Raw genomic sequence first — 9,526 nt, 5'->3', positions numbered from 1 at the left:
TTGTTGAACAGTAACTATGGGACACCCTCTTCGAGGCACTGTGAAAAGTGCAAAACTACTGTTAATGGATAAGTTGCATATGGTGAGCAGAGAATCAGGTAGCACTATCAGAGTACCAAGAGTACCTAAGATATCCAGCATTGTATCTTGGAAGAGTCCACAGGAATGTTAGGCAGAATGGCGTGAAAAAAATGAGAAGGACCACAAATGACCTTGCCTCAAGGATGCAGAGAATCTGAAGCAGGGTATAGGGTATAAAAAGAAAGAATACATTTAAATAAGTAAATGAGTGTGAATTTCATGAATAAAGAAATTATTCAAAGATTAGTTATTTAAACATATTTAAAATAGCTGATCTAAATATTTTTTTCTAGTAAGTCCAATGTCTCAGCTTCCTTAAGGACAAGAGATTGATTTCTACTGATGCTATGGATTGTTTTCTTTCTGTACATAGGCCATACTTTCTTGTTTCTTTGCAAGTCTTTTAATTTTTTTTAAAAACTTAGAAATTTTAGATAACATAATGTAAACTCTGAAAGTCAGAGTCCATCCTCCCTCCCCACCCACTTTAAGAGCTAATTTTATAAAGCTTGTATGGTTTTCTTGTGTGTGGCCACTGGCCACTGGTCAGTCGTCACCTAATAATTGGACAGAGATTTCTTCAAATTACTGAGACCAGTAAGTTTCCTAACCTTTGCCAGGGGCTCTGTGTTGGGACACACCTTGAATACTAAGCCAAGTAGCTGACAATACTATGTTAGCCTTTATTTTCTGCTTGCACAGAGCCTCAAGGTCAGCAAAAGTTGAGTTCCTGGGGCTTTCTCAGGTCTTTCCTGAGTACGTGCATAGCCTTGGATATGCATCCAACTCTACACATGCATGTGGCTTTCTAGATACCTAGGAGTATGTCAAAGATTTTCCTTTGCTATGGACATCTTCTTCCCTAACTTTTGCTTTTAAGCTTTTGGTGAACCTATTGTCCTAACTGTTATCTATCTCCTCAGCTGGCTATAAAATTAAACCATTTGTCTCTAACAATTTAACAAATGTCCCCATGGAAGAGGCTTTTCACACTGGTTGAACTCCATGTCAGAGCCAATAAAAACAATTCTGAAAATGGGGTTTTCCATAGAACTACCTGACAGATCAAATGATGATAATTCTCTGAGAATAAGATTTTTGAAGGAGCTCCAAACCTGTTCTGCTTCTTCCAGTTGCGGCCAGGTTTCTGGTTTTCATTGTGATTATGGGCTGTTGGTTTTCAAAGCTACCAGAGTGCTTGGGAGAAGAGGGTGGGGATATGGCAAGCTAAGATACCACAAATCTCACTGTGCTTACTGAGATTCTGCCGTTTTATTTATTTATTTATTTATTTGACAGAGAGAGAGAGAGAGTACAAGTAGGGGGAAGCAGCAGGCAGAGGGGGAGGGAGAAGCAGACTCCCCATTGAGCAGGGAACCCGATGCAGGCCTCGATCCTAGGACCCTGGGATTATGACCTGGGATGAAGGCAGACACTTAACCAACTGAGCCACCCAGGCGCCCCAAGTTTCAGCAATTTTTATAAATACTCCTTGATTGCTGCAAGCTTTTGGCTAATTTCCAGAATTTTGAGAAGGTTAATTCTGACCATTTTGATCAGTTTTCTCATTGCTTTAATGGAAGAAGAAATTTTAGGAGGTTCTTCTCTGCCAGTTTCACTGATATGCCAATATAAAGATTAAAAGACTGGGTTTGGGGGACAATCCCACAATTTAGCAGGTAATTACCTTGTCCATGTGAGAAATGATGGCAACTTGAAATAAGGTATTGGTAGTAGAACTCAACAGAAGTAAACACATTTGAAAGCTACTTAGAATAAAAAATTATCAGGTCTCATGTTGAAAGTTAGAGTGTTGTAAACAAAATTATGGTCCCCATGATCTTCACCCCTTGGTGCTACTCCAGTGGTTACGTTACTTTACATGCCAAAAGCAATTTTGCAGATGTAATTAAGATTTTTAATCAGCTGAACTTAAAATAGTGAGAATATCCAAGATTATCCAGGGCTACCCAATGTAATCACATGGGCTCGTAAAAGAAGAACAAGACAAAAAGGAAGATGTGGCAGAAGAGGAAGTCAGAGAGAGTCAATGCATAAGAAGGGCTTGCTGTGCACCATTGCTGGCTTGAAGAAGGAGAAGACCATGCAGAAGGTAAATAAGCCTAGAAGGGGACCCTGAGAACCAGGTGAGGACCAAAGAACTGGCTGATACTTTGCTTTTAGCTCAGTGAGACCCTGAGGAGGGAGTCCAGCCACACTGTGCCAGACTTCTTTCCTACAAAACTCTGAGGTAATAAAATAATGTTTGGTAATGTGTTATGTTAGCAATAGAAAAATTAATACTGAGAGTGAAGGAGAGAGAGAAAGCAAGGTTGCAATCTTGTTTGTGGAATGGAAGTGAATGGAAATTGGCATAATTTTCTGAAATGGGAACAGATTGGGGAGTGAGCAAGTGAAAGCCAAGTGAGAAGCAAGAATCATGAGTTCAATTTTGGACAAGTTCACCTTTCAGTACACTGAAAGTTCAAGTAAAAAATGTTAATAGGGGCGCCTGGGTGGCTCAGTTGGTTAAGCGACTGCCTTCCGCTCAGGTCATGATCCTGGAGTCCCGAGATTGAGTCCCGCATCAGGCTCCCTGCTCGGCAGGGAGTCTGCTTCTCCCTCTCCCACTCCCTGTTTGTGTTCCCTCTCTCGCTGTGTCTTTCTCTGTCAAATAAATAAATAAAATCTTTAAAAAAAATGTTAATAGTCTATGGCTGATATAGATCTGGAGCTCAGAGAGCAAATCAGGTCTAAACATATGAATTTATTTGCATATAGTTATTAATCGACACCAAATACATGGATAAAATTGCCTACAGAGAGAGTATAAAATGAAAAGAGACAAATGATCATCTGAAGCTGTGTTGCCCCCAATTGCTTAGGTATAGCCCGAAACAAGATTCCCTTAATTAAACCTATATCTTTGCTCTGTGTTCCCCAATCCACTTTAAGATGGATATTTAGAGTTTGAAGTGAAGTTTGTCTTTCTCAAAGCACTTCAGGGGGCAAGAGTAGCCAACATATTCCAATATCCTAACATTTTCCTAGAATGTTTCCTGAAAGCTCCAAATAGTTTAAACAGCAGCTTCACTATCAAATATCAAGGATTGTCAATTTTTAGCAGACTGGCATCATGAAACTCCCCAACTCCCTGCTTCCCTTAAGTCAGGCAACTCTGCATTTGATGATCGAGCATCTAAATATTGCACTTCTAAGTATTTAATGTCTACATTTTCCAGAACCCCTTCATTTGAAAAATACAGAAAACCTCCACTAGCTTAGGCAAAAAATAGAAATTTATTGAGTATACTCATTCAGTAAGTAAATATTTATTTTTTATTAATTGTATAACATATCAGACACTGTGCTAAGTGCCAGATGTTCAGAGGTAAACAATAACACCCTGGTCCCCTGCACTCCAAGGTAAGAATCTAGTGGGGTATGCAGATATTTAGTAAAATACACAACAGGAGGAATTGTTGAATAACTAAGTTGAAGCCAAGGCAAAGATGGAGCTGAGCTTTAGAAACCACTGAGGCAAGAAATCACACCAAGAATAATAACTACTGAGGGCCTCTATTATATTAGACCCTTTTCTTTTCATAATCTTAGATAATTCTCACAAGTGTATAATTTGAATAGTATTAGATCCATATTGCCGATGAGGAAATTAAGGTTCAAAAATATTAACAAATTGTCTAAAGTAATGTAAGTGGTAAAATAGAGAGCTAATATTTGGACCCAAAGCTCAAAACTTCGACATTCATGCTCTTTTCATTACATCATTTTACTTCCACCCTAAAATCCAGGACAATGAGAAAATGACAGTTATATCCAATTTTCTTTTTTTTTAAGATTTTATTTTTTTATTTATTTACCTGAGAGAAAGAGAGAGAATGAGCAGGCGGAGGGGCAGAGACAGAAAATCTCAAGTAGACTCTCCACTGAGCACTGGGCCGCCTACACAGGGCTCCATCTCATGACCCATGAGATCAAGCCTGAGCCAAAACCAAGAGTCTGATGCCCAACCTACAGAGCCACCCAGGCAACCCTGTCCAATTTTCTTTAAAACTATAAACATGTGACAACTTTATCATTCATTCATACCAATGGCCAAGTTCTTCTATGACTTCCACTTCCCTGTTTGAGACTGTTTCTCTCCATAACTGATTTCATAGCTTTGAATACAACTACACTTATGTAATTAATCCATTAGCATGGAAATAATATATATAAATAGGTATGTTATATACAGATATATTATATATTAAGACTGAAGTAATTAGTGTTGCTTCATTAATGCAAATTAGGAGAAACTAGCTGCATATTTATGTCCGAAAACAATAATAAAATGAAAGAGATGTTAATAGACTTTTTTAAAGGTAAGTTAAAATTAAAGTATTATATGTAAGCATATTACAATACTGATACAGTTTAAATGTAGTAGGCAAGAATACATTAAAAGAAACCCAACTTGACAGATTTTGTATTGTTTATATACCCCATTTACATGGCATTTCTGAAAACAAAGCCATTTGAGATGGCTGAGCAGTAGGAAGTATAAACCACAGTCTGTGAACGTCGGTATCAAATATGTCCATAAAGGGAATAGTGTCCCTAAAGAATATTATTTTTGAGGAAAGCTCATATTAGAGACATAGCTCAGTAATACAATTTTAAAAAATTGAAAAAGGATCAACTATATCAATGTAAAAAAAAAGTTAATGCCCATTTTGATCTATGTATTTCATTTTCTTCTGACAGCAGTGCCAAGCACTGAAATCCCAGAATTTACCATGAATAATGCATAAACAACACACGGGTTCATCTAGCCATATTAAAAACCCCTGGCCTCAGGTTGACATTCCATCCATTAGGTGGGAGAGAGAAGAACCTGAGTTTTCTAGTTCAGTGGGCTAATTTAACTTCTTCTTTGCTAAAGTGCATGCCCCCACACTGGTATATATGCATTACACCTGCACACATACAGGAAGAACAAACACAATTATTTCAATCTATAAAGTTCAAATCCCAATTTCTGAACTATTAACAATAATGTTTGGTGACTCACTGGATGTTGGATAAGATTTATGTAACTCCAAGAAGAGCAAAATCATTACCCAAAGTAAAGATGTCATTTTGAAAATATTGCATTTACTTAAGTATATTCTCCTGACAATAATTTGCATTGTGTTTGCTTATCTATGCTTAACAAATAACTCTATATCAAAAGTGAGATCTGGGCACTGGAGCCTGAGAGATTCTGTATACCATAGGCACTAAAGGGAAAGTGTTACCCAAGTGGCTCCAAGCCCTCCAACTTCCTGAGATCCTTCCCTTTTTAGAATAGTTCAACTCTCGGGAAGTGGCTCTCCAGCCCTGCCCATAGGTCATGGAGACCTTGGCCCAGTAGCGACCTAGGTGTGGGGCGGCGGCCATGGAGGCCGTACTGAACGAGAAAGACCTGCTGAAGTTTGAAAAGAAATTTCAGTCTGAGAAGGCAGCAGGCTCCGTGTCCAAGAGCACATAGTTTGAGTATGCCTGGTGCCTGGTGCGAAGCAAGTACAACGATGACATCCGGAAAGGCATCGCCCTGCTGGAGGAGCTGCTGCCCAAAGGGAGCAAAGAGGAGCAGCGGGGTTATGTCTTCTACCTGGCTGTGGAGAACTACAGGCTCAAGGAATATGAGAAGGCATTAAAGTATGTGCGAGGCCTGCTGCAGAGAGAGCCCCAGAACAACCAGGCCAAGGAAATGGAACGGCTCATTGACAAGGCCATGAAGAAAGATGGACTAGTGGGCATGGCCATTGTTGGAGGCATGGCCCTGGGTGTGGCGGGTCTGGCTGGACTCATCAGACTTGCTGTGTCCAAGTCCAAATCCTGAATGAGACTGCACCTCCGCCTCTGCCCAGGGATACGTGGGAGCCTATGGAGGACACTTGAAGAGGGGGGACCCATCCATCCTTGCTGTCTATTTCTTCTATACCCCATCACTGCCCTCTGGCGTTCAGCTTCATTTCCCCAGGGACGTGTCCAGTAGCCCCAAACCATGTGCTCCGGGATGAGTCTAAATAAAACTGTGCCTTGGCTTGGGAACTGAAAAAAAAAAAGGGGGGGGGGGCCTGGGTGGCTCAGTTGGTTGAGCGACTGCCTTCGGCTCAGGTCATGATACTGGAGTCCCCGGATCGAGTCCCGCATCGGGCTCCCTGCTCAGCAGGGAGTCTGCTTCTCCCTCTGACCCTCCCCCCTCTCATGTGCTCTCTCTCTCTCATTCTCTCTCTCAAATAAATAAATAAAATCTTTAATAAAAAAAAAGAATGGTTCAATTCTCCTTTATCCCAAGTACTCTGGGCAGTGTATCACTATCCCAATTATTTCTGAAGTTCTTGGAATCAGGTGCTGTAGTTCTCTTTGTCATGTTTATGTCCAAAATTAAATTCTAGTTATTACTGAATGGTTTGATCCCTGCCATCTCAATTTTTATAGTTTCTTTCTTTTCTTCCTGTCCCATTGCTCTGTGATGTGTCTTATCCCCGTTCCTTCTTTCGAACCCCCATTGGAATTCTTTTTGGTGTAACCAGTTTTTACTCAGGGTTTTGGCAGAATGAAGCAACACTAGCAGAGTACATAAAAGTATATAAAAGAAAACAATTTTTAATTTATCACAAGATATCCGTGCCACAAAGATATTATCACAAGATAATAGCATTGAACCATCACCACCATAGAAAACTTTCCACCAACTGCCCTTATTCTAAAGCTGTTTGTTTGCTTATTTTTTATTTTTTGTGTTTTTATCTTCCACAACTTTAATCCCATCATGTCTTCTTCACATTGTCCAGCAACAGCTCAAAACTCAAAACTAAAAATGCCTGTTACTTTATTAAGCAAAGTTAGCTTTCCTGACTTCCTTGTCCTTCATAACAAAAGGATCATTAAAATGTTTCTCTAAACAAAAGTTATCATCTGTGATCTCCAACTTAAGAAATATGCCAACAGAACATTGAAACTAAAGTTTTTCTTTCATGTAAGATGAAATCCATTGACAGCAAACTGTCCCACTGCTAGTCTCTGAAAGCATAAAGGAATTTTGAGAAACTGACTCTCTTCATTTGCTGAGAAAATCTGAATCACATTTGGTTGGTTGATTATTTCTTACTATTACACAAAATCAAATTAGAAATATTAGCCTTCTAGATTTCAAATAGGAGCTCCACAAGAAGTCCAAAATATTGCAAAATTATTGCGAAATATTTTGGAGTAGGTTTACAACAAAAACACAAAGAAGACATTGGGTTTGTTTAGAGAGAGGACTTCTGCCTGCTTTTACCGTGTTTCCCTCAAATGCTCACATTTCACATACACTTTCTCCATTTTGAGGCTGTTCTCAGAGATGTTGGCAAGGTGGGGTGCAAAACCAGTAAGGGATTCATTTCTCCCCAAATCAGTCAGAGTATGGTAGGGTCCCTCCTGCTGTATTAGCAAGTTCAGGTACAGCAGCCCTTTCTCAGTGATTCTCAAGATCACCTAAACATAATCTTCTTAATTTTTTTTCAAGAAACTGCCTATTTTTCTTTAGCAGTAGGAAAAAAACAAATTTTTATTTCCTCATTCCATAAGATATAAAGCAGTGCTAGAGAAAATGGAGGACATAAGAAGAAAGAGTCTCTTTCTGTCTTTTCTATCACTTCTTACTAAGGTGCACACAATAAGGACAACACGTCGATCTGTTGAAGCATTAGCATTCCAGGCTCAGGCCAAAAAAAAAATCTGTGTATCAGATTCTACCTCCCAGCCTAGATTATACGAAGTTACACTCTAGGAAAGGGTCCTGCACACTGTTCTGCAGAGTAGTTGATGCATTTCCCTTCATAAGCTGAAGTGCAGAAACACAAAATACACAACTCTTCATCACCGTTCTTTTAACAAATGTTATTTGGGCCTTTGAAATATTTATGATTGGATTTCCTCCTTAGTTTCTTTGATTAGTCATCTTTATTTGTGTATTTCTTTATTACCTTTCTGTTAATTTACATTTTCTTTTCATTTTTTCTCTTACAGTATCTGATATGGAAAACAAAAGATGTGGGACTTAATTCATTGAGACTTTAAATTTTCAAATGTTATTTTGGTACTATTATATTGGAAAAAATGAATTTTTAATATAGACTGTTCTAGTCAAACCCTTCATCTTAAAGAATAGGAAGTTGAAACCTAAAGAGATTAAGTAAGACTTGCTGAGAATTTCTCAGATTTTATTAAAACAGGAATCCTGGTCTCTTGCTTCTCAGGCCATGGCTTTCTACAGTATGTCCTGCTGCCCTCAATCCCTATGGTGCATTTAGTTTGTCATACTCAATAACAGCTAATATTCTGTGTTGTATTACTTACTATTGTTTTATGTTTACTATTGTCTAAACTACTGAATTATAACTTTTTTGAAAATAAAGGTTATGTTTGATTCTATAGTGTCCTTGGAAGCTAGTATACTACAGTGCTGGGCACATTTTTTGACAATCACTTAACATTTGCTGGGTAATATTAATACATCCTTTTTTTTTTTTTACAAGTATCTTTGCACATCTTCTTTCTTCTTGAATTGACTGAATGATGTTAAAACTAAGATCAAATTAACTTCAGGAGTAAATAATAAGTCTTTTTCTATCCCCTCACTAAGGGTAATGTGAGAAAATGTTGCTAGAATAAATGAAACCTTTAGGGAGGAACTCTAATCTTCCCTGTACTGACGTTTCCATATGGAAGGAACTGCATTACAGTAACACTCCAGCCTCTTTGTTCTGGTACTCACTCTTCCCCTGAAATCTCACACTTTCCCAAAGGAAATAAAGGGAATTTTACTTAAGACAGGAGTTCTGTTTTCACAACTCGATGGAAATACCATTTATACTGTATTCTATTTGGTGGCCCTGAATCTAGCCCTTCTTTAAGGAGCCTAACTGTCTTCAGAGAGGTTAATTTGTTACTTGCTCTCAGCCATGTGGTAAGCTCAGGGGGGCAGACAGTCCTATAGTTTAAGGGATAAATTTAATGCTTTGGAACAACAGTAGCAAAAATACTTGTCTGTAAATCTGGGCTATATTGTCCACACAGCTTCTCAGTAAGGAAGCCGGTATTTTTGACCCCTATTTCATTTGCTTCCAAATTCAGGTGATAGGAAAAAGGGACTGTTATTTATTTAGTGAACCCCATCAAATATCAAGAACAGCTACCTCTTTTTGTAAATTGCTTCAAAAGCCCCCAAAGAGGATAGCAGATATATTTTAGCTATAGACTATCTGAACGTTCCAGAATGTAAATATACGTGTCCACTGATTGCAGGAAGGAAAAATGGGGTGTTAACTGTCTCCTGGTATAGGAGAAGGTGATAAATTTATCTTTCATATTTCTATTACTTCTGTATTCCTGGCATTACAAAGACCAC

General features: G+C 38.6%; 1 pseudogene; it reads left to right on the top strand.

Moving 5' to 3' along the window:
* The first annotated feature begins 5,521 nt into the window (after positions 1 to 5,521).
* LOC110588625 lies at positions 5,522 to 5,968 on the top strand (annotated as a pseudogene).
* Positions 5,969 to 9,526: the final 3,558 nt, after the last annotated feature.

The sequence above is a fragment of the Neomonachus schauinslandi genome, chromosome 2 (assembly GCF_002201575.2).
Source record: "Neomonachus schauinslandi chromosome 2, ASM220157v2, whole genome shotgun sequence".
In the NCBI taxonomy this organism is placed as follows: domain Eukaryota; kingdom Metazoa; phylum Chordata; class Mammalia; order Carnivora; family Phocidae; genus Neomonachus; species Neomonachus schauinslandi.
Note: the sequence above shows the minus strand (reverse complement) of the source record. Positions and strands in the feature narration are given on the sequence as shown.